This window comes from Carcharodon carcharias (assembly GCF_017639515.1).
Source record: "Carcharodon carcharias isolate sCarCar2 chromosome 27 unlocalized genomic scaffold, sCarCar2.pri SUPER_27_unloc_11, whole genome shotgun sequence".
NCBI classification, from domain to species: domain Eukaryota; kingdom Metazoa; phylum Chordata; class Chondrichthyes; order Lamniformes; family Lamnidae; genus Carcharodon; species Carcharodon carcharias.
The window spans coordinates 391,428-417,696 of NW_024470626.1; the positions used below are offsets into that span (position 1 = coordinate 391,428).

The following is a 26,269-nucleotide window of genomic DNA, read 5'->3' on the forward strand; positions in this document are numbered from 1 at the left end:
CCAACGCCACTAGTGCTTTCTGTACATTCACCCCTCCCCCATTAGGGCTATCTGTACCTTCACCCCCCTCCCCAACCCCACTAGGGCTATCTGTACCTTCACCCCACCCCGACTAGGGCTATCTGTTCCTTCACACCCAGCCCACCCCCACTAGGGCTATCTGTACCTTCACCCCCACTACACCCCCACTAGGGCTATCTGTACCTTCACCCCCACTACACCCCCACTAGGGCTATCTGTACCTTCACCCCCACTACACCCCCACTAGGACCATCTGGACCTTCACCCACCACCCCAACCCCACTAGGACTATCTGTACCTTCACCCCACCCCACCCCCACTAGGGCTCTCTGTACCTTCACCCCACCCCACCCCCACTAGGGCTATCTGTACCTTCACCCCACCCCACCCCCACTAGGGCTATCTGTACATTCACCCCACCCCCACTAGGGCTATCTGTACCTTCACCCCCACCCCACCCCCACTAGGGCTATCTGTACCTTCACCCCCACCCCACCCCCACTAGGGCTATCTGTACCTTCCCCCCAGCCCCACTAGGTCAATCTGTACCTTCACCCCACCCCCACTAGGACTATCTGTACCTTCCCCCCACCCCCACTCGGGCTATCTGTACCTTGCCCCCACCCACACTAGGGCTATCTGTACCTTCACCCCACACCACCCCCACTAGGGCTATCTGTACCTTCACCCCACACCACCCACACTAGGGCTATCTGTACATTCACCCCACCTCAGCCCCACTAGGGCTATCTGTACCTTGCCCCCACCCACACTAGGGCTATCTCTACCTTCACCCCACCTCACCCCCACTAGATCTATCTGTACCTTCACCCCCACCCCAACTAGGGCTATCTGTAACTTCACCCCACCCCCACGAGGGCTATCTATACCTTCAACGCACCACACCCCACCCCACCCCCACTAGGGCTATCTGTACCTTCACCCCACCCCCACTAGGGCTATCTGTACCTTCCCCCCACCCCCACTAGGTCTATCTGTACTTTCACCCCACCCCACCCCAACTAGGACTATCTGTGCCTTCACTCCACCCCATCCCACCCCCACTAGGGCTATCCGTACCTTCACTCCACCCCCACTAGGGCTATCCGTACCTTCACTCCACCCCCACTAGGGCTATCTGTACCTTCACCCCCACCCCGCCCCCACTAGGGCTATCTGTACCTTCACCCCCACCCCGCCCCCACTAGGGCTCTCTGTACCTTCACGCCCACCCACAACCTCACTAGGGCAATCTGTACCTTCACCCCACCCCCACTAGGGCTATCTGTACCTTCACCCGACCCCCACTCGGTCTATCTGTACCTTCACCCCCACCCTACCCGCCCTTGGGCTATCTGTACCTTCCCCCCACCCCCACTAGGGCTATCTGTACCCTCGCCCTACCCCCTATAGGGCTATCTGTACCTTCAAACCAGACCACCCCCACTTGGGCTATCTGTACCTTCCCCCCACCCCCACTAGGGCTATCTGTACCTTCACCCCACCCCATCGACACTAGGGCTATCTGTACCTTCACCCCACCCCCACTAGGGCTATCCGTACCTTCACCCCACCCCCACTAGGGCTATCTGTACCTTCATCACACCCCCACTAGGGCTATCTGTACCTTCACCCCCACCCCCACTAGGGCTATCTGTACCTTCACCCCACCCCCACTAGGGCTATCTGTACCTTCACCCCACCCCCACTAGGTCAATCTGTACCTTCACCCCACCCCCACTAGGACTATCTGTACCTTCCCCCCACCCCCACTCGGGCTATCTGTACCTTGCCCCCACCCACACTAGGGCTATCTATACCTTCACCCCGACCCCACCCCCACTAGGGCTATCTGTACCTTCCCCCCACCTCCACTTGGGCTATCTGTACCCTCGCCCCACCCCCTCTTGGGCTATCTGTACCTTCCCCCCACCCCCACTAGGGCTATCTGTACCTTCACTCCCACCCCAGCCCCACTAGGGCTATCTGCACCTTCACCCCACCCCCACTAGGGCTATCTGTACCTTCACCCCACCCCAACCCCACTAGGGCTATCTGCACCTTGCCCCTACCCACACTAGGGCTATCTGTACCTTCACCCCACACCAACCCCACTAGGTCTATCTGTAGCTTCACTCCACCTTCATTTGGTCTAACTGGACCTTCACTCCACCCCCTCTAGGGCATTCTGTACCTTCACCCCAACCCATCCCCACTAGGGCTATCTGTACCTTCACCCCAACCCACCCCCACTCGGGCTATCTGTACCTTCACCCCCAACCCCACTAGGGCTATCTGTACCTTCACTCCCACCCCCACTAGGGCTATCTGTACATTCACTCCAACCCCAAAAGGTCTATCTGTACCTTCACTCCACCCCCACTAGGTCTATCTGTACCTTCACTCCACCCCCACTAGGGCTATCTGTACCTTCACGCCCACCCCACCCCCACTAGGGCTATCTGTAACTTCACCCCATTCACATTGGGCTATCTGTACGTTCACCCCACCCCACCCCCACTAGGGGTATCTGTACCTTCACTCCACCCCAACCCAACCTCACTAGGACTATCTGTACCTTCACTCAACCTCAACCCACCCCGACCAGTTCCATCTGTACCTTCACTCCATCTCCACTTGGTCTATCTGTACCCTAACTCCACCCCCACTAGGGCTATCTGTAACTTCCCCCCACCCCCACTAGGTCTATCTGTACCTTCACCCCACCCCATCCCAACTAGGACTATCTGTGCCTTCACTCCACCCCATCCCACCCCCACTTGGGCTATCCGTACCTTCACTCCACCCCCACTAGGGCTATCCGTACCTTCACTCCACCCCCACTAGGGCTATCTGTACCTTCACCCCCACCCCGCCCCCACTAGGGCTCTCTGTACCTTCACCCCCACCCCCAACCCCACTAGGGCTATCTGTACCTTCACCCACCCCAACCCCACTGGGGCTATCTGTACCTTAACCCCACTCCAACCCCACTAGGGCTATCTGTACCTTCACCCCACCCCATCCCCATTAGGGCTATCTGTAAATTCACCCCATTCACATTGGGCTATCTGTACCTTCACCCCACCCCACCCCCACTAGGGGTGTCTGTACCTTCACTCCACCCCAACCCAACCTCACTAGGACTATCTGTACCTTCACTCAACCTCAACCCACCCCGACCAGTTCCATCTGTACCTTCACTCCATCCCCACTTGGTCTATCTGTACCTTCACTCCACCCCCACTAGGGCTATCTGTACCTTCCCCCCACCCCCACTAGCTCTATCTGTACCTTCACCCCACCCCACCCCAACTAGGACTATCTGCGCCTTCACTCCACCCCATCCCACCCCCACTAGGGCTGTCCGTACCTTCACTCCACCCCCACTAGGGCTATCTGTACCTTCACCCCCACCCCGCCCCCACTAGGGCTCTCTGTACCTTCACCCCCACCCCCAACCCCACTAGGGCTATCTGTACCTTCCCCCCACCCCCACTAGGGCTATCAATACCCTCGCCCTACCCCCTATAGGGCTATCTGTACCTTCAAAACAGACCACCCCGACTTGGGCTATCTGTACCTTCCCCCCACCCCCACTAGGGCTATCTGTACCTTCACCCCACCCCATCGACACTAGGGCTATCTGTACCTTCACCCCACCCACACTAGGGCTATCCGTACATTCACCCCACCCCCACTAGGGCTATCTTTACCTTCATCACACCCCCACTAGGGCTATCTGTACCTTCACCCCCACCCCACCCCCACTTGGGCTATCTGTACTTTCACCCCACCCCCACTAGGGCTATCTGTACCTTCACTCCGACCCCACCCCCACTAGGGCTATCTGTACCTTCCCCCCACCTCCACTTGGGCTATCTGTACCCTCGCCCCACCCCCTCTTGGGCTATCTGTACCTTCCCCCCACCCCCACTTGGGCTATCTGTACCTTCACTCCCACCCCAGCCCCACTAGGGCTATCAGTACCTTCACCCCACCCCACCCCCACTAGGGCTATCTGCACCTTCACCCCACCCCCACCAGGGCTATCTGTACCTTCACCCCACCCCAACCCCACTAGGGCTATCTGCACCTTGCTCCCACCCACACTAGGGCTATCTGTACCTTCACTCCCACCCCAGCCTCACTAGGGCTATCTGTACCTTCACCCCACACCAACCCCACTAGGGCTATCTGTACCTTCACTCCACCTCCACTTGGTCTAACTGTACCTTCACTCCACCCCCTCTAGGGCATTCTGTACCTTCACCCCAACCCACCCCCACTAGGGCTATCTGTACCTTGTTTGTCCTGCTTTCTACCCTTCATTAGCACCTCCTTTAGCTAATATCACCACCGCCAACACCCCTTTGTCCTTTTGTCTATGACATCATTGACAATCTCTCCTTTCCCTCCACCTATCACTGGCCCTCTATCCAGCTCTGGTTAGGACACAATGTACAGCCATGTGTGTGTGTTTAATACCTTGTTGTAACCTAATACATGTCTCATTTAGTTGGATATAAAAGCTCTGGAGACCTGGTGGTCTTATTCCTGAGTTTGGCGCTGCAACTCCAAACACACCGATTGGAAATCTAGGTGATGACAGTTGTTGAACATTTTGCTCTGGGATTTTAAATAACTCGGCCTCACCGACTGCTGATTCATAACAGGAGAGTCGGAACAATTTGTAGGAACTGTCGCTGGTTTTACACATCTGGGCCAGTGGCGCAATGGATAACGCGTCTGACTACGGATCAGAAGATTCCAGGTTCGAATCCTGGCTGGTTCGGGGGAGCAAAGCTTTTAAAAATAGTTCACAAACTCCAGTTACATTTGAGGGAAAAATGTCTTTGAAGTGGGATTAAACTCATTCAAATAAATATTTACCGAAGGGATCAAAATTGACTAAAAGGTGGAGATAAAACAATGGATGGAAATACGTTTAAAAATAATGGAAATAGGTGGGGAAAGAAATATAAATATAAATATATATATAAAGGAATTTACAGCCTTTCGGATTTAACATTAAGTTCAACAACTTCAGATCATGAACTCGCTCCTCCATCCCCACCCCCATTCCAATCCCCCCTTTTCCAATAATTTATCATTTTTATTTTTTATATATATATATATTTCCATTATTTTTAAATCTATTTCCATCCATTGTTTTATTTCTACCTTTTAGCCGATTTCAATCCCTTCAACCCACCCCACCCCCACTAGGGCTATCTGTACCTTCACCCCCACCCCCACTAGGCTTATCTGTACCTTCACCCCCACCCCCACTAGGCCTATCTGTGCCTTCACCCCACCCCCACTAGGGCTATCTGTACCTTCACCCCCACCCCACCCCCACTAGGGCTATCTGTACCTTCACCCCACCCCACCCCCACTAGGAGTATCTGTACATTCACCCAACCACCCACCCACTACGGCTATCTGTACCTTCACCCCACCCCACCCCAACTATCGCTATCTGTACCTTCACCCCACCCCCACTAGGGCTATCTGTACCTTCACCCCACCCCCACAAGGGCTATCTGTACCTTCACCCCCCCGCCCCATCCCCGATAGGGCTATCTGTACCTTCACCATTACCCCCACCCCCACTAGGGCTATCTGTACCTTCACCCCACCCCAACCCCACTAGGGCTATCTGAACATTCACCCCATCCCACCCCCACCAGGGCTATCTGTACCTTCACCATTACCCCCACCCCCACTAGGGGTATCTGTACATTCACACCTCACTCATCCCCACTTGGGCTATCTGTACCTTCACCCCCACCCCAACCCCACTAGGGCTATCTGTCCCTTCACCCCCACCCCACCCCCACTAGGGCTATCTGTACCTTCACCCCACCCCACCCCCACCAGGGCTATCTGTACCTTCACCCCACCACCCACTAGGGCTATATGTAACTTCACCACACCCCAGCCCCACTAGGGCTATCTGTACCTTCACCCCCCACCCCACCCCCACTAGGGCTATCTGTACTTTCAACTCCCCCCCCAAACCCCGACTAGGGCTATCTGTACCTTAAACCCCACCACCCCACCCCCACTAGGGCTATATGTACCTTCACCCCACCCGACCCCCACTAGGGCTATCTGTACCTTCACCCAACACCAACCCCACTAGGGCTAAATGTACCTTCACCCCACCCCCACTAGGGCTATCTGTACCTTCACCCCACCACACCCCCACTAGGGCTATCTGTACCTTCACCCCACCCCCACAAGGGCTATCTGTACCTTCACCCCACCCCCACTAGGGCTATCTGTACCTTCACCCCACCCCCACTAGGGCTATATGTACCTTGATCGTCCTGCTTTCCACCCTTAATGTCCCCATTAGCACCTCCTTTAGCTAATATCACCACCACCAACACCCCTTTGTCCTTTTGTCTATGACATCATTGACAATCTCTCCTTTCCCTCCACCTATCACTGGCCCTCTATCCAGCTCTGGTTAGGACACAATGTACAGCCATGTGTGTGTGTTTAATACCTTGTTGTAACCTAATACATGTCTCATTTAGTTGGATATAAAAGCTCTGGAGACCTGGTGGTCTTATTCCTGAGTTTGGCGCTGCAACTCCAAACACACCGATTAGAAATCTAGGTGATGACAGTTGTTGAACATTTTGCTCTGGGATTTTAAATAACTCGGCCTCACCGACTGCTGAATCATAACAGGAGAGTCGGCACAATTTGTAGGAACTGTCGCTGGCTTTACACATCTGGGCCAGTGGCGCAATGGATAACGCGTCTGACTACGGATCAGAAGATTCCAGGTTCGAATCCTGGCTGGTTCGGAGGGAGCAAAGCTTTTAAAAATAGTTCACAAACTCCAGTTACATTTGAGGGAAAAATGTCTTTGAAGTGGGATTAAACTCCTTCAAATAAATATTTACTGAAGGGATCAAAATTGACTAAAAGGTGGAGATAAAACAATGGATGGAAATACTTTTAAAAATAATGGAAATAGGTGGGGAAAGAAATATAAATATAAAAATATATATAAAGGAATTGACAGCCTTTCGTATTTAATATTAAGTTCAACAACTTCAGATCATGAACTCGCTCCTCCAACCCCACCCCCATTCCAGTCCCCCCTTTTCCAATAATTTATCATTTTTATTTTTTATATATATATATATATTTCCATTATTTTTAAATCTATTTCCATCCATTGTTTTATTTCTACCTTTCAGCCGATTTCAATCCCTTCACCCCACCCCACCCCCACTAGGCCTCTCTGTACCTTCACCCCACCCCCACTAGGGCTATCTGTACCTTCACCCCACCCCCACTAGGGCTATCTGTACCTTCACCCCACCCCCCACTAGGGCTATCTGTACCTTCACCCCCACCCCCACTAGGGCTATCTGTACCTTCACCCCCACACCACCCCCACTAGGGCTATCAGTACCTTCACCCCACCCCACCCCCACTAGGGCTATCTGTACCTTCACCCCCACCCCCACTAGGGCTATCTGTACCTTCACCCCACCCCCACCCCCACTAGGGCTATCTGTACCTTCACCCCCACCCCACCCCCACTAGAGCTATCTGTACCTTCCCCCCACCCCCACTAGGGCTATCTGTACCTTCACCCCCACCCCCACCCCCACAAGGGCTATCTGTACCTTCACCCCCACCCCCACTAGGGCTATCTGTACCTTCACCCCCACCCCCACCCCCACAAGGGCTATCTGTACCTTCACCCCCACCCCAAACCCACTAGGGCTATCTGTACCTTCACCCCACCCCCACTAGGGCTATCTGTACCTTCACCCCCACCCCCACCCCCACTAGGGCTATCTGTACCTTCACCCCACCCCACCCCCACTAGGGCTATCTGTACATTCACCCCCACCCCCACTCGGGCTATCTGTACCTTCACCCCACCCCCACTAGGGCTATCTGTACCTTCACCCCACCCCCACTAGGGCTATCTGCACCTTCACCCCACCCCCACTAGGGCTATCTGTACCTTCACCCCCACCCCACCCCCACTAGGGCTATCTGTACCTTCACCCCACCCCCACTAGGGCTATCTGCACCTTCACCCCACCCCCACTAGGGCTATCTGTACCTTCACCCCCACCCCACCCCCACTAGGGCTATCTGTACCTTCACCCCACCCCACCCCCACTAGGTCTATCTGTACCTTCACCCCACCCCACCCCCACTAGGGCTATCTGTACCTTCACCACCTCACCACCCCCACTAGGGCTATCTGTACCTTCACCCCCACCCCACCCCCACTAGGGCTATCTGTACCTTCACCCCCACCCCCACTAGGGCTATCTGTACCTTCACCCCACCCCCACTAGGGCTATCTGTAACTTCACCCCATCGCCCCAAATCCACTAGGGCTGTGTGTACCTTCACCCCCACCCCCCCACAATAGGGCTATCTGTGCGTTCCCCTCACCCCCAAAGGGCTATCTGTACCTTCCCCCCACCCCAACTACGGCTATCTGTACCTTCACCCCCACCCCACCCCCACTAAGACCATCTGTACATTCACCCCACCCCCACTCGGGCTATCTGTACCTTCACCCCACCCCACCCCCACTAGGACCATCTGTACATTCACACCACCCCCACTGGGACCATCTGTACATTCACCCCACCCCCACTAGGGCTATCCGTACCTTCACCCCACCCCCACTAGGGCTATCCGTACCTTCACCCCACCCCCACTAGGGCTATCTGTACCTTCACCACACCCCCACTAGGGCTATCCGTACCTTCACCCCCACCCCATCCCCACTAGGGCTATCTGTACCTTCACCCCACCCCCACTAGGGCTATCTGTACCTTCACCCCACCCCACCCCCACTAGGTCTATCTGTACCTTCACCCCACCCCACCCCCACTAGGGCTATCTGTACCTTCACCCCACCCCAGCCCCACTAGGGCTATCTGTACCTTCACCCCAACTAGGGCTATCTGTACCTTCACCCCCACCCCACCCACACTTGGGCTATCTGTAACTTCACCCCAACCCCACCAACACTAGGGCTATATGTACCTTCCCCCCACCTCACCCCAGCTAGGGCTATCTGTACATTCTCACCACCACACTAGGTCTTTCTGTACCTTCACCCCCACCCTACCCGCCCTTGGGCTATCTGTACCTTCCCCCCACCCCCACTAGGGCTATCTGTATCCTCGCCCCACCCCCACAAGGGCTATCTGTACCTTCACCCCACCCCCACTAGGGATCTCGGTACCTTCCCCCCACCCCCACTGGGGCTATCTTTACCTTCACCCCACCCCCACTAGCGCTATCTGTACCTTCACCCGACCCCACTAGTTATCTCGGATCCTTCCCCCCACCCCCACAAGGGCTATCTGTACCTTCACCCCACCCCCACTAGGGATCTCGGTACCTTCCCCCCACCCCCACTCGGGCTATCTGTACCTTCACCCCAGCCAACCCCACTAGGGCTATCTGTACCTTCACCCCACCCCCACTAGGGCTATCTGTACCTTCACCCCACCCCACCCCCACTAGTGCTATCTGTACCTTCCCCCCACCCCCACTAGGGCTATCTGTACCTTCACCCCAGCCAACCCCACTAGGGCTATCTGTTCCTTCACCCCCACCCCACCCCCATCAGGTCTATCTGTACCTTCCCCCCACCCCCACTAGGGCTATCTGTACCTTCACCCCACCCCACACCCACTAGGGATACCTGTACATTCACCCCACACCAACCCCATTAGGGCTATCTGTACCTTCACTCCCACCACCCCACACTAGGGCTATCTGTACCTTCCCCCCACCTACCCCACTAGGGTTATTTATACCTTCACCCCACCCTACCCCCACTAGGGCTATCTGTACCTTCACCCCACCCCACCCCCACTAGGGCTATCAGTACCTTCACCCCCACTGGGTCTATCTGTACCTTCCCACCACCCCACCCCCTCTAGGGTTGTCTGTACCTTTCCCCCCACCCCCACTAGGGCTATCTGTACTTTCACCCCAACCCCACCCCCACTAGGGCTATCTGTACCTTGATCGTCCTGCTTTCCACCCTTAATGTCCCCATTAGCACCTCCTTTAGCTAATATCACCACCGCCAACACCCCTTTGTCCTTTTGTCTATGACATCATTGACAATCTCTCCTTTCCCTCCACCTATCACTGGCCCTCTATCCAGCTCTGGTTAGGACACAATGTACAGCCATGTGTGTGTGTTTAATACCTTGTTGTAACCTAATACATGTCTCATTTAGTTGGATATAAAAGCTCTGGAGACCTGGTGGTCTTATTCCTGAGTTTGGTGCTGCAACTCCAAACACACCGATTGGAAATCTAGGTGATGACAGTTGTTGAACATTTTGCTCTGGGATTTTAAATAACTCGGCCTCACCGACTGCTGAATCATAACAGGAGAGTCGGCACAATTTGTAGGAACTGTCGCCGGTTTTACACATCTGGGCCAGTGGCGCAATGGATAACGTGTCTGACTACGGATCAGAAGATTCCACGTTCGATTCCTGGCTGGTTCGGAGGGAGCAAAGCTTTTAAAAATAGTTCACAAACTCCAGTTACATTTGAGGGAAAAATGTCTTTGAAGTGGGATTAAACTCCTTCAAATAAATATTTACTGAAGGGATCAAAATTGACTAAAAGGTGGAGATAAAACAATGGATGGAAATACTTTTAAAAATAATGGAAATAGGTGGGGAAAGAAATATAATTATAAAAATATATATAAAGGAATTGACAGCCTTTCGGATTTAACGTTAAGTTCAACAACTTCAGATCATGAACTCGCTCCTCCATCCACACCCCCATTCCAGTCCCCCCTTTTCCAATAATTTATCATTTTTATTTTTTATATATATATATATTTCCATTATTTGTAAATCTATTTCCATCCATTGTTTTATTTCTACCTTTTACCCGATTTCAATCCCTTCACCCCCAACCCACCCCCACTAGGACTATCTGTACCTTCACCCCCACCCCACCCCCACTAGGGCTATCTGTACCTTCACCCCACCCCACCCACACTAGGGCTATCTGTACCTTCACCCCCACCCCACCCCCACTAGGGCTATCTGTACCTTCACCCCCACCCCACCCCCACTAGGGCTATCTGTACCTTCACCCCCACCCCACCCCCACTAGGGCTATCTGTAACTTCACCCCCACCCCACCCCCACTAGGGCTATCTGTACCTTCACCCCACCCCACGCCCACCAGGGCTATCTGTACCTTCACCCCACCCCACGCCCACTAGGGCTATCTGTACCTTCACCCCCACCTCACCCCCACTAGGGTTATCTGTACCTTCACCCCACCCCCACTAGGGCTATCTGTACCTTCACCACACCCCCACTAGGGCTATCTGTACCTTCACCCCACCCCACCCTCACTAGGGCTATCTGTACCTTCACCCCACCCCACCCCCACTTGGACTATCTGTACCTTCACCCCACCCCACCCTCACTAGGGCTATCTGTACCTTCACCCCACCCCACCCTCACTAGGGCTATCTGTACCTTCACCCCCACCCCACCCCCACTAGGGCTATCTGTACCTTCACCCCACCCCACCCTCACTAGGGCTATCTGTACCTTCACCCCACCCCACCCCCACTAGGGCTATCTGTACCTTCACCCCACCCCACCCTCACTAGGGCTATCTGTACCTTCACCCCACCCCATGCTAATGCTGCAATGGATAACGCGTCTGACTACGGATCAGAAGATTCCCGGTTCGAATCCTGGCTGGTTCGGTGGGAGCAAAGCTTTTAAAAATAGTTCAAAATCTCCACTTAAACTTGAGGGAAAAATGTCTTTGAAGTGGGATTAATTTCATTCCAATAAATAATTACCAGGAAAAAAGCAAAATACTCCAGAGGTTGGAATCCGAAACAAAAATGGGGGTGGGGTGAAGGTACAGATAGCCCGAGTTGGGGTGGGGTGGGGGTGAAGGAACAGATAGCCCGAGTGGGGGTGGGGTGGGGGTGAAGGTACAGATAGCCCTAGTGGGGGTGGGGTGAAGGTACAGATAGCCCTAGTTTGGGTGTGGTGGGGGTGAAGGTACAGATAGCCCTAGTGGGGGTGGGGGTGAAGGTACAGATAGCCCTAGTGGGGGTGGGGTGAAGATACAGATAGCCCTAGTGGGGGTGGGGTGGGGGTGAAGGTACAGATAGCCCTAGTGGGGGTGGGGTGGGGGTGAAGGTACAGATAGCCCTAGTGGGGTAAGGGTGAAGGTACAGATAGCCCTAGTGGGGGTGGGGTGGGGGTGAAGGTACAGATAGCCCTAGTGGGGGTGGGGTGGGGGTGAAGGTACAGATAGCCCTAGTGGGGGCAGGGTGGGGGTGAAGGTACAGATAGCCCTAGTGGGGGTGGGGTGGGGGTGAAGGTACAGATAGCCCTAGTGGGGGTGGGGGCAAGGTACAGATAGCCCTAGTGGGGGTGGGGTGGGGTTGAAGGTACAGATAGCCCTAGTGGGGGTGGGGTGGGGGTGAAGGTACAGATAGCCCTAGTGGGGGTGGGGGTGAAGGTACAGATAGCCCTAGTGGGGGTGGGGGTGAAGGTACAGATAGCCCTAGTGGGGTTGGGGGGAAGGTACAGATAGCCCTAGTGGGGGTGGGGTGGGGTGAAGGTACAGATAGCCCTAGTGGGGGTGGGGTGGGGGGAAGATACATATAGCCCTGGTGGGTCCGGGTGAATGTACAGATAGCCGTAGTGGGGGTGGGGTGAAGGTACAGATCGATCTAGTGGGGGTGGGGGTGAAGGTACAGATAGCCCTAGTGGGGGTGGGGGTGAAGGTACAGATAGCCCTAGTGGAGGTGGGGTGAAGGTACAGATAGCCCTAGTGGGGGTGGGGGTGAAGGTACAGATAGCCCTAGTGGGGGTGGGGGTGGGGTGAAGGTACAGATAGCCCTAGTGGGGGTGGGGGTGAAGGTACAGATAGCCCTAGTGGGGGTGGGGGTGAAGGTACAGATAGCCCTAGTGGGGGTGGGGGTGAAGGTACAGATAGCCGTAGTGGGGGTGGGGTGGGGTGAAGGGATTGAAATCGGCTAAAAGGTAGAAATAAAGCAATGGATGGAATCTTCTGATCCGTAGTCAGACGCGTTATCCATTGCGCCACTGGCCCAGATGTGAAAGGCCAGCGACAGTTCCTACAAATTGTCCCGACTCTCCTGTTATGATTCAGCAGTCGGTGAGGCCGAGTTATTTAAAATCCCAGAGCAAAATGTTCAACAACTGTCATCACCTAGATTTCCAATCGGTGTGTTTGGAGTTGCAGCACCAAACTCAGGAATAAGACCACCAGGTCTCCAGAGCTTTTATATCCAACTAAATGTGACATGTATTAGGTTACAACAAGGTATTAAACACACACACATGGCTGTACATTGTGTCCTAACCAGAGCTGGATAGAGGGCCAGTGATAGGTGGAGGGAAAGGAGAGATTGTCAATGATGTCATAGACAAAAGGACAAAGGGGTGTTGGTGGTGGTGATATTAGCTAAAGGAGGTGCTAATGGGGACATTAAGGGTGGAAAGCAGGACGATCAAGGTACAGATAGCCCTAGTGGGGATGGGGTGAGGGTGAAAGTACAGATAGCCCTAGTGGGGGTGGGGGGAAAGGTACAGACAACCCTAGAGGGGGTGGGGTGGTGGGAAGGTACAGATAGACCCAGTGGGGGTGAAGGTACTGATAGCCCTAGTGGGGGTGGGGTGGGGGTGAACGTACACGTAGCCCTAGTGGGGGTGGGGTGGGGTGAAGGTACAGATAGCCCTATTGGGGGTGGGGTGGGGTGAAGGTACAGATAGCCCTAGTGGGGGTGGGGTGAAGGTACAGATAGCCCTAGTGGGGGTGGGGTGGGGGTGAAGGTACAGATAGCCCTAGTGGGGGTGGGGGTGAAGGTACAGATAGCCCTAGTGGGGGTGGGGTGGGGTGAAGGTACAGATAGCCCTAGTGGGGGTGGGGGTGAAGGTACAGATAGGCCTAGTGGGGGGTGGGGGTGAAGGTACAGATAGCCCTAGTGGGGGTGGGGTGGGGTGAAGGTACAGATAGCCCTAGTGGGGGTGGGGGTGAAGGTACAGATAGCCCTAGTGGGGGTGGGGGTGGGGGGAAGGGATTGAAATAGGCTAAAAGATGGAAATAAAACAATGGATGGAAATAGATTTAAAAATCATGGAAATATATGTATATAAAAAATAAAAATGATAAATTATTGGAAAAGGGGGGACTGGAATGGGGGTGGGGATGGAGGAGCGAGTTCATGATCTGAAGTTGTTGAACTTTATATTAAATCCGAAAGGCTGTAAATTCCTTTATATATATTTTTATATTTATATTTCTTTCCCCACCTATTTCCATTATTTTTAAAAGTATTTCCATCCATTTTTTTATCTCCACCTTTTAGTCAATTTTGATCCCTTCGGTAAATTTTTATTTGAATGAGTTTAATCCCACTTCAAAGACATTTTTCCCTCAAATGTAACTGGAGTTTGTGAACTATTTTTAAAAGCTTTGCTCCCTCCGAACCAGCCAGGATTCGAACCTGGAATCTTCTGATCCGTAGTCAGACGCGTTATCCATTGCGCCACTGGCCCAGATGTGAAAGGCCAGCGACAGTTCCTACAAATTGTCCCGACTCTCCTGTTATGATTCAGCAGTCGGTGAGGCCGAGTTATTTAAAATCCCAGAGCAAAATGTTCAACAACTGTCATCACCTAGATTTCCAATCGGTGTGTTTGGAGTTGCAGCACCAAACTCAGGAATCAGACCACCAGGTCTCCAGAGCTTTTATATCCAACTAAATGAGACATGTATTAGGTTACAACAAGGTATTAAACACAGGCACATGGATACAAATATCTGCTATCATAACTTTTAACAATCCCCAAGTTAATCTCCATAAAGTTAGCAGTAACATGTAGACTTAACCGGACACCAGGCAAAGCATTTCTCACCTCACGAATTCAAAATGAGGTCCCTTTCAATTTGCTTGCTTTGCAGACAGTTGGAGGCTTACAGCTGCTGGGATGTTCTGTCCCTCTACCCTGCACACACAAAACTCCTCTCTCTTCTACCCAGCACTCCCCTCTGAATGTAAATGCTCTTTGTATCCCCAGCCCCTTTGAACACCACCTCTTCCTACAATAAAACCCCTTTCCTAGCACCAATTTTAGTCATAATATACACATTGCTTGGTCTCTGCTAGTTAGGTTCCTGATTTCACTCCCCTTCTTGAATACTCTATTCAACCAAATGCAAATGTCCTCTTTACCTCTCTGTTTACAACTCAAAACTACGATAGATCAGAGCACCCAGACTAGCTGGCTTTCATCCAATTAAGAGACACATACACAGACTAAACCACTATTTTAAAAAAATGTTTTCCAATAACATCCCATAAATGAGTAGCTGTCTGACACTTCACACAGAATATCGGTCGTCCAACACTTCTCTGTATTAAACTGCATTTGCCACTTGTCTGCCCATCCTGTCAGCCTATCTATGTCCTGCTGCAGGCAATTGGTGCCACCCTCACTGTTTGTCCCTCCCTCCAAGTTTGGTATCAGTGGCCAATTTTAACACTTCACTCCCTATTCCGACATTCAAACCGTTTTCGTATCGAATAACTGGGCTTTAACTAGAACTTTGAAAAACTCCTTTAAACTTATTTAACGAAATGTTTCTGTCAAATCGAATAATTTGTGAACATTTTAAAACTAAACTCGCTGAGAACAAATTTCTCCACAGACATAGTTTAGAGTTGGTGAACCTTTTAATAACTAGTTTCACCGTACCGAGCACGTATATTCCCGTAGAATTTAGGTCGGACATCTCAACATATGAGGATCTGATTTGAACTTATTTGAACATGTTTCCTACACAATTTAACTGGGATGAAGTAAGTGTTTGGAAAAAGTCAGTCAACAATGTTAAAAAATAGTTTTAAAGACACATATAAGGATTTGAAGTGAGTTGGTCAATATTTATTTGCCCTTGCTTAATCTTAAGAGGTATTTTTCCCCTCAATTTTAACTGGTGCTTGTGAACTATTATTAAATGGTTTCCCCGCTGAGTCAGCCAGGAGTGGAACCTGGAACTGTCCGATCTGTAGTCTGACACGTTATCCATTGCACTACTGACCAACGCGTCAAAGGAACTCCTCCACAAGATTTCACTCGAGTCGGTCAAGTTTTTTCAAATGGGTTCCTCCTCACGGAAATGGAACATTCCCAGAAAACTTAGCTGGAAATTCTCATCGTTCAAAAGGCCAATTTGAACTTACTTGAGGTTTTTTTTCCCCAATACAATTCAACTGGAGTCTGTCAACTTTTTAAAAAGAAATTGGTCACCACAAAGTTATTCCCCCCGTATAATTTGGTCAATATTGACTTGAATTAGTTCAATTCTATTTCAAAGATATTTTCTCCTCAAATTTACCTGGAGTTTGTGAACTATTTTTAAAAGCTTCACCCTGAGAAAGTCACGATTTGAACCAGGAATCTTCCAATTTGTAGACAGACGTGTTATCCGTCACAACACTGGCCGAGATATGATGATGCATTTGCAGGTCTTACAAATTGTTCCCACTCTCCACACCGAATATCGATCATCCAACTCAGTCCCTCAGCTCTTCAAAACTCTGCCTACCTCAAAAAGAATTTCGCCTCCTCCTCTCCGAGGATTGATCCTCATTCCCCCGAGTCGACACCAGCCTAAGCGGGGCCCAGACTTCACCAGAAATGGCACCATCCCACCCCCCCCCGAACCCTCAGCTCGGTCCGCGTGGCGTAGATCCACCACCTTCTCAAGGGCGATGAGGGACAGACGATGAATGCTCGGCCCAGCCAACGATGCCCACACCCCATCAATGAATATGTCCGATACCAGGCGATATAACAACGTGCCAGTGAGATTGAGGGAGGAAGCTGTAGACTGCAGGATGGTGTCAGGGGACTGGTTTAGCCAGCGAACAATGAGAAATAGAAACCAATCTCTTCCACACCCCCCCTCCCTCCCCCCTCGTAGACAGCCAATTCCAGGTCCATTCCCACTCGCTGGTCACCACACTATAGGGAGGGTATGAGGCTCCCTGAGAGGGGGCAGAGGAGATTTACCAGAATGCTACCATCCCCCCCACACCCCACACCTTGCCCAAAGTCTTAAACCTCTGCCCCCCCCCCCAGCTTCTGTTAGTATCACCCGCTGACAGAAAGAGTTATTCCGTCGTTCCCCCCCCTTAACTAAACCTGTCACCATCTTGTACCCCTCTAGGACATCTCCCCTCAATCTCCTTCACTCCAAGCACAACAACCCCAGCCTCTCCAATCTAACCTCGTTGATAAAATCCCTCATCCCTGGAACCGTTCCAGTAAACCTCTCTCTCTCCGTCCCCTCTCAAGGGCCCTCATGTCCTTCCTACAGTGGGGAGACTGGAACTGGACATAATTCTCTAGTTGTGTTCTAACCAGAGCTTTATAAAGGATTTAGTAGCATCGGCAAATATTAAAATTTCACTCTGTTTTCCAAGATTCCAATCATTTATGTATCGAATAAATAGACTTTAACTTGAATTTGATAACTTTTAAAAACTAGTTTAAACTTATTTAATGAAACGTTTCTATTATATTTCAGTAATTTGTGAACATTTCAAAAATACCCCTATAAAAAGGGATTTCTGTAAAATTCAACTTGAATCTGTCCACTTTCTTAAATCTCTTTTTAACTGATTTAAAGAATTCCTTCCATCGAACTTAAGTATTTGGTTATCTTTTTAAAGCCAAGCTTACTTACAACAAACTTCTCCCTAGAATCTGACGAGGATTGGTCCAATTTTTAAGGAATGGTTTTACCTAGTTTTGCATTTTCTGTTGAATTTAACTCGAATTTGTCAACTGTTTTGAAAGGGGAGTTATGCTGTGATTGTGTCAGGCAGATCCAACCCATGAGGGAACGTTGGTCAGGGTACCACAACTGTTTTGCAATTGGTATTTATTACACGATGTGTGCATTGAATTGAGAAGTAACGAGTCCGCCAAGACCTATAGAGATTTTAAAAATTAAATTAAAATATTTATTAGCACAATTGTTCATGCACCGACATAAGATTACAATTACTTAATACTATAAGAACTCCTTAAATTCCAAATGGAGCTGACTCCCAGTTACACACCCGCTTTAAGGCAACAGTCCACAATCAATCTTACATTGAAAGCAAAACTGGGAAGTTAACACAGTACCCACTTGAGAGTGGAATTCCAAATGGGTTTCTCCACCTTCAGTTACTGGACACAGACGATTTATCCACAAATAGCTGAAGGCTTCTTGAAGGTGGTTTAACACACTCCTGTTGGATCAAACATGGCCTTCCCCACTAATCCTTTCATTCTCTTTTTCACACGTTTCCTTCTGTTTAATGTGTTAATTCGATTGCTCCATAGGCCTTGGAAACTGCATCATTCTCATAATATAAAAACACCCTTTGTCCTTTTGTCTATGACAATCTCTTATTTGCCTCCACCTATCACTGACCCTCTACCCAGCTCTACCTGTCCCAACCCCTCAACCAGTTTATATTTCAGATTCCCAGCATCTGCAGTATTTTGCTTTGATCTTGGTAAATATTGATTTGAATGAGTTTAATCCCAATTCAAAGACATTTTTCCCTCAAATATAACTGAAGTTTGTGAACTATTTTTAAAATCTTTGCTTCCTCCAAGCCAGCCAGGATTTGAACCTGGAATCTTCTGATCCGTAGTCAGACGCGTTATCCATTGCGCCACTGGCCCAGATGTGAAAAGCCAGCGACAGTTCCTACAAATTGTCCCGACTCTCCTGTTATGATTCAGCAGTCGGTGAGGCCGAGTTATTTAAAATCCCAGAGCAAAATGTTCAACAACTGTCATCACCTAGATTTCCAATCGGTGTGTTTGGAGTTGCAGCGCCAAACTCAGGAATAAGACCACCAGGTCTCCAGAGCTTTTATATCCAACTAAATGTGACATGTATTAGGTTACAACAAGGTATTAAACACACACACATGGCTGTACATTGTGTCCTAACCAGAGCTGGATAGAGGGCCAGCGATAGGTGGAGGGAAAGGAGAGATTGTCAATGATGTCATAGACAAAAGGACAAAGGGGTGTTGGTGGTGGTGATATTAGCTAAAGGAGGTGCTAATGGGGACATTAAGGGTAGAAAGCAGGACAAACAAGGTACAGATAGCCCTAGTGGGGATGGGGTGGGGGTGAATGTACAGATTACCCTAGTGGGGTTGGGGTGGGGTGAAGGTACAGATAGCCCTAGTGGGGGTGGGGTGGGGGGTGAAGGTACAGATAGCCCTAGTGGGGTGGGGGTGAAGGTACAGATAGCCCTAGTGGGGTGGGGGTGAAGGTACAGATAGACCTAGTGGGGTTGGGGTGGGGTGAAGGTACAGATAGCCCTATTGGGGGTGGGGTGGGGGTTAAGGTACAGATAGCCCTCGTGGGGGTGGGGTGAAGGTACAGATAGCCCTAGTGGGGGTGGGTTGGGGTGAATGTACAAATAGCTCTACTGGGGGTGGGGGTGAAGGTACAGATAGCCCTAGTGAGGGTGGGGTGAAGGTACAGATAGCCCTAGTGGGGGTGGGGGTGAAGGTACAGATAGCCCTAGTGGGGGTGGGTTGGGGGGAAGGGACAGATAGCCCTAGTAGGGGTGGTGTGAAGGTACAGATAGCCCTAGTGGGGGTGGGGGGAAGGTACAGATAGTCCTAGTGGGGGTGGGGTGAAGGTACAGATAGCCCTAGTGGGGGTGGGGGTGAAGGTACAGATAGCCTTAGTGGGGGTGGGGTGAAGGTACAGATATCCCAAGTGGGGGTGGGCATGAAGGTACAGATAGCCCTAGTGGGGGTGGGGTGAAGGTACAGATAGCCCTAGTCGGGGTGGGGTGAGGTGAAGGTACAGATAGCCCTAGTGGGGGTGGGGTGAAGGTACAGATAGCCCTAGTGGGGGTGGGGGTGAAGGTACAGATAGCCCTAGTGGGGGTGGGGGTGGGGGTGAAGGTACAGATAGCCCAGGTGGGGGTGGGTGTGGGGGTGAAGGTACAGATAGCCCTAGTGGGGGTGGGGTGTGGTGAAGGTACAGATCGCCCTAGTGGGGGTGGGGTGAAGGTACAGATAGCCCTAGTGGGGGTGGGGTGAAGGTACAGATAGCCCTAGTGGGGGTGGGGTGGGGGTGAAGGTACAGATAGCCCTAGTGGGGGCGGGGGTGAAGGTACAGATAGCCCTAGTGGGGGTGGGGTGAAGGTACAGATAGCCCTAGTGGGGGTGGGGTGGGAGGGTGAAGGTACAGATAGCCCTTGTGGGGGTGGGGTGGGGGTGAAGGTACAGATAGCACTAGTGGGGGTGGGGTGGGGGTGAAGGTACAGATAGCCCTAGTGGGGGTGGGGTGGGGTGAAGGTACTGATAGCCCTAGTGGGGGTGGGGGTGAAGGTACAGATAGTCCCATTGGGGGTGGGCTGAAGGTACAGATAGCCCTAGTGGGGGTGGGGGTGAAGGTACAGATAGCCCTAGTGGGGGTGGGGTGAAGGTACTGATAGCACTAGTGGGGTGGGGTGAAGGTACAGATAGCCCTAGTGGGGGTGGGGGTGAAGGTACAGATAGCCCTAGTGGGGGTGGGGTGAAGGTACTGATAGCACTAGTGGGGTGGGGTGAAGGTACAGATAGCCCTAGTGGGGGTGGGGGTGAAGGTACAGATAGCCCTAGTAGGGGTGGGGTGGGGGTGAAGGTACAGATAGTCCTAGTGGGTTTGGGGTGGGGTGAAGGTACAGATAGCCCTAGTGGGGGTGGGGGTGAAGGTACAGATAGCCCTAGTGGGGGTGGGGGTGAAGGTACAGATAGCCCAGGTGGGGGTGGGTGTGGGGGTGAAGGTACAGATAGCCCTAGTGGGGGTGGGGTGAAGGTACAGATAGCCCTAGTGGGGGTGGGGGTGGGGTGAAGGTACAGATAGCCCTAGTGGGGGTGGGGTGGGGGTGAAGGTACAGATAGCCCTAGTGGGGGTTGCGTGAAGGTACAGATAGCACTAGTGGGGGTGGGGTGAAGGTAGAGATAGCCCTAGTGGGGGTGGGGTGGGGGTGAAGGTACAGATAGCCCTAGTGGGGGTGGGGTGGGGTGAAGGTACAGATAGCCCTAGTGGGGGTGGGGTGGGGGTGAAGGTACAGATAGCCCTAGTGGGGGTGGGATGGGGTGAAGGTACAGATAGCCCTAGTGGGGGTGGGGGTGGGGTGAAGGTACTGATAGCCCTAGTGGGTTTGGGGTGGGGTGAAGGTACAGATAGCCCTAGTGGGTTTGGGGTGGGGGTGAAGGTACAGATAGTCCTAGTGGGTTTGGGGTGGGGTGAAGGTACAGATAGCCCTAGTGGGGGTGGGGGTGAAGGTACAGATAGCCCTAGTGGGGGTGGGGTGAAGGTACTGATAGCACTAGTGGGGTGGGGTGAAGGTACAGATAGCCCTAGTGGGGGTGGGGTGAAGGTACAGATAGCCCTAGTGGGGGTGGGGGTGAAGGTACAGATAGCCCTAGTAGGGGTGGGGTGGGGGTGAAGGTACAGATAGCCCTAGTGGGGGTGGGGTCGGGGTGAAGGTACAGATAGCCCTAGTGGGGGTGGGGTGGGGGTGAAGGTACAGATAGCCCTAGTGGGGGTGGGGTGAAGGTACAGATAGCCCTAGTGGGGGTGGGGTGAAGGTACAGATAGCCCTAGTGGGGTGGGTTTGGGGTGAAGGTACAGATAGCCCTAGTGGGGGTGGGGTCGGGGTGAAGGTACAGATAGCCCTAGTGGGGGTGGGATGGGGTGAAGGTACAGATAGCCCTAGTGGGGGTGGGATGGGGTGAAGGTACAGATAGCCCTAGTGGGGGTTGCGTGAAGGTACAGATAGCACTAGTGGGGGTGGGGTGAAGGTAGAGATAGCCCTAGTGGGGGTGGGGTGGGGGTGAAGGTACAGATAGCCCTAGTGGGGGTGGGATGGGGTGAAGGTACAGATAGCCCTAGTGGGTTTGGGGTGGGGTGAAGGTACAGATAGCCCTAGTGGGTTTGGGGTGGGGGTGAAGGTACAGATAGTCCTAGTGGGTTTGGGGTGGGGTGAAGGTACAGATAGCCCTAGTGGGGGTGGGGGTGAAGGTACAGATAGCCCTAGTGGGGGTGGGGGGAAGGTACAGATAGCGCTAGTGGGGGTGGGGTGGGGGTGAAGGTACAGATAGCCCTAGTGGGGGTGGGGTGGGGTGAAGGTACAGATAGCCCTAGTGGGGGTGGGGGTGAAGGTACAGATAGCCCTAGTGAGGGTGGGGGGATTGAAATCGGCTAAAAGATAGAAATAAAACAATGGGTGGAAATAGATTTAAAAATAATGGAAATATATATATATATAAAAAATAAAAATGATAAATTATTGGAAAAGGGGGGACTGGAATGGGGGTGGGGATGGAGGAGCGAGTTCATGATCTGAAGTTGTTGAACTTAATGTTAAATCCGAAAGGCTGTAAATTCCTTTATATATATTTTTATATTTATATTTCTTTCCCCACCTATTTCCATTATTTTTAAACGTATTTCCATCCGTGGTTTTATCTCCACCTTTTAGTCAATTTTGATCCCTTCGGTAAATATTTATTTGAATGAGTTTAATCCCACGTCAAAGAGATTTTTCCCTCAAATGTAACTGGAGTTTGTGAACTATTTTTAAAAGCTTTGCTCCCTCCGAACCAGCCAGGATTCGAACCTGGAATCTTCTGATCCGTAGTCAGACGCGTTATCCATTGCGCCACTGGCCCAGATGTGTAAAACCGGCGACAGTTCCTACAAATTGTGCCGACTCTCCTGTTATGATTCAGCAGTCGGTGAGGCCGAGTTATTTAAAATCCCAGAGCAAAATGTTCAACAACTGTCATCACCTAGATTTCCAATCGGTGTGTTTGGAGTTGCAGCGCCAAACTCAGGAATAAGACCACCAGGTCTCCAGAGCTTTTATATCCAACTAAATGAGACATGTATTAGGTTACAACAAGGTATTAAACACACACACATGGCTGTACATTGTGTCCTAACCAGAGCTGGATAGAGGGCCAGTGATAGGTGGAGGGAAAGGAGAGATTGTCAATGATGTCATAGACAAAAGGACAAAGGGGTGTTGGTGGTGGTGATATTAGCTAAAGGAGGTGCTAATGGGGACATTAAGGGTGGAAAGCAGGACGATCAAGGTACAGATAGCCCTAGTGGGGGTGGGGTGAAGGTACAGATAGCCCTAGTGGGGGTGAGGTGGGGGTGAAGGTACAGATAGCCCTAGTGGGGGTGGGGGGGAAGGTACAGATAGCCCTAGTGGGGGTGGGGTGAAGGTGCAGATAGCCCTAGTGGGGGTGGGGTGGGGTTGAAGGTACAGATAGACCTAGTGGGGGTGGGGTGGGGTTGAAGGTACAGATAGACCTACTGGGGGTTGGGTGGGGTGAAGGTACAGCTAGCTGTAGAGGGGGTGGGGGTGAAGGTACAGATAGCCCTAGTGGGGGTGGGGGTGAATGTACAGATTACCCTAGTGGGGTTGGGGTGGGGTGAAGGTACAGATAGCCCTAGTGGGGGTGGGGTGGGGGGTGAAGGTACAGATAGCCCTAGTGGGGGTGGGGTGGGGGTGAAGGTACAGATAGCACTAGTGGGGTGGGGGTGAAGGTACAGATAGCCCTAGTGGGGTGGGGGTGAAGGTACAGATAGACCTAGTGGGGTTGGGGTGGGGTGAAGGTACAGATAGCCCTAGTGGGGGTGGGGTGGGGGGAAGGTACAGATAGCCCTAGTGGGGGTGGGGGTGGGGGTGAAGGTACAGATAACCCTAGTGGGGGTGGGGGTGGGGGTGAAGGTACAGATAGCCCTAGTGGGTGTGGGGGTGAAGGTACAGATAGCCCTAGTGGGGGTGGGGTGGGGTGAAGGTACAGATAGCCCTAGTGGGGGTGGGGGGAAGGTACAGATAGCCCTAGTGGGGGTGGGGGGAAGGTACAGATAGCCCTAGTGGGGGTGGGGTGGGGTGAAGGTACAGATAGCCCTAGTGGGGGTGGGGTGGGGGGAAGGTACAGATAGCCCTAGTGGGGATGGGGTGGGGTGAAGGTACAGATAGCCCTAGTGGGGGTGGGGGTGAAGGTACAGATAGCCCTAGTAGGGGTTGGGTGGGGTGAAGATACAGATAGCCCTAGTGGGGGTGGGGTGGGGGTTAAGGTACAGATAGCCCTAGTGGGGGTGGGGGTGGGGGTGAAGGTACAGATAGCCCTAGTGGGGGAGGGGTGAAGGTACAGATAGCCCTAGTGGGGGTGGGGGTGGGGGTGAAGGTACAGATAGCCCTAGTGGGAGGGGGGGGGTGAAGGTACAGATAGTCCTAGTGGGGGTGGGGGTGAAGGTACAGATAGTCCTAGTGGGGGTGGGGGTGAAGGTACAGATAGCCCTAGTGGGGGTGGGGTGGGGGTGAAGGTAAAGATAGCCCTAGTGGGGGTGGGGTGGGGGTGAAGGTACAGATAGCCCTAGTGGGGGTGGGGTGGGGGCGAAGGTACAGATAGCCCTAGTGGGGGTGGGGTGGGGTGAAGGTACAGATAGCCCTAGTGGGGGTGGGGGTGAAGGTACAGATAGCGCTAGTGGGTGTGGGGTGGGGGTGAAGGGATTGAAATCGGCTAAAAGATGGAAATAAAACAATGGGTGGAAATAGATTTAAAAATAATGGAAATATATATATATATAAAAAATAAAAATGATAAATTATTGGAAAAGGGGGGATTGGAATGGGGGTGGGGATGGAGGAGCGAGTTCATGATCTGAATTTGTTGAACTTTATATTAAATCCGAAAGGCTGTAAATTCCTTTATATATATTTTTATATTTATATTTCTTTCCCCACCTATTTCCATTATTTTTAAACGTATTTCCAACCATTTTTTTATCTCCACCTTTTAGTCAATTTTGATCCCTTCGGTAAATATTTATTTGAATGAGTTTAATCCCACGTTAAAGACATTTTTCCCTCAAATGTAACTGGAGTTTGTGAACTATTTTTAAAAGCTTTGCTCCCTCCGAACCAGCCAGGATTCGAACCTGGAATCTTCTGATCCGTAGTCAGACGCGTTATCCATTGTGCCACTGGCCCAGATGTGAAAAAGCAGCGACAGTTCCTACAAATTGTCCCCACTCTCCTGTTATGATTCAGCAGTCAGTGAGGCCGAGTTATTTAAAATCCCAGAGCAAAATGTTCAACAACTGTCATCACCTAGATTTCCAATCGGTGTGTTTGGAGTTGCAGCGCCAAACTCAGGAATAAGACCACCAGGTCTCCAGAGCTTTTATATCCAACTAAATGTGACATGTATTAGGTTACAACAAGGTATTAAACACAGGCACATGGATACAAATATCTGCTATCATAACTTTTAACAATCCCCAAGTTAATCTCCACAAAGTTAGCAGTAACGAGTAGACTTAACCGGACACCAGGCAAAGCATTTCTCACCTCACGAATTCAAAATGAGGTCCCTTTCAATTTGCTTGCTTTGCAGACAGTTGGAGGCTTACAGCTGCTGGGATGTTCTGTCCCTCCACCCTGCACACACAAAACTCCTCTCTCTTCTACCCAGCACTCCCCTCTGAATGTAAATGCTCTTTGTATCCCCAGCCCCTTTGAACACCACCTCTTCCAACAATAAAACCCCTTTCCTAGCACTAATTTTAGTCATAATATACACATTGCTTGGTCTCTGCTAGTTAGGTTCCCGATTTCACTCCCCTTCTTGAATACTCTATTCAACCAAATGCAAATGTCCTCTTTACCTCTCTGTTCACAACTCATAACTACTATAGATCAGAGCACCCAGACTAGCTGGCTTTCATCCAATTAAGAGACACATACACAGACTAAACCTCTATTTTAAAAAAATGTTTTCCAATAACAAACCATAAATGAATAGCTGCCTGACACTCCGCACAGAATATCGGTCGTCCAACACTTCTCTGTATTAAACTGCATTTGCCACTTGTCTGCCCATCCTGCCAGCCTATCTATGTCCTGTTGCGGGCGATTGGTGCCACCCTCACTGTTTGTCCCTCCCTCCAAGTTTGGTACCAGCGGCCAATTTAAACATTTTACTCCCTATTCCGAGATTCAAACCGTTTACGTATCGAATAACTGGGCTTTAACTAGAATTTGGCAACTTTTAAAAAACTTGCTTAAACCTATTTGGCGAACT

General features: G+C 51.6%; 7 non-coding genes across 7 annotated transcripts; 3 read left to right on the forward strand and 4 right to left on the reverse strand.

Moving 5' to 3' along the window:
- The first annotated feature begins 4,743 nt into the window (after positions 1-4,743).
- Positions 4,744-4,816, forward strand: trnar-acg. The gene has a single exon. It is a non-coding gene; the product is annotated as a tRNA-Arg (tRNA).
- Positions 4,817-6,772: 1,956 nt separating this feature from the next.
- Positions 6,773-6,845, forward strand: trnar-acg. Its single transcript has one exon. It is a non-coding gene; the product is annotated as a tRNA-Arg (tRNA).
- Positions 6,846-10,489: 3,644 nt separating this feature from the next.
- On the forward strand, positions 10,490-10,562 carry trnar-acg. The gene has a single exon. It is a non-coding gene; the product is annotated as a tRNA-Arg (tRNA).
- Positions 10,563-14,563: 4,001 nt separating this feature from the next.
- Positions 14,564-14,636, reverse strand: trnar-acg. Its single transcript has one exon. It is a non-coding gene; the product is annotated as a tRNA-Arg (tRNA).
- Positions 14,637-18,754: 4,118 nt separating this feature from the next.
- Positions 18,755-18,827, reverse strand: trnar-acg. Its single transcript has one exon. It is a non-coding gene; the product is annotated as a tRNA-Arg (tRNA).
- Positions 18,828-22,764: 3,937 nt separating this feature from the next.
- trnar-acg lies at positions 22,765-22,837 on the reverse strand. The gene has a single exon. It is a non-coding gene; the product is annotated as a tRNA-Arg (tRNA).
- A 2,266-nt stretch (positions 22,838-25,103) lies between these two features.
- On the reverse strand, positions 25,104-25,176 carry trnar-acg. Its single transcript has one exon. It is a non-coding gene; the product is annotated as a tRNA-Arg (tRNA).
- Between the last annotated feature and the right edge of the window lie 1,093 nt (positions 25,177-26,269).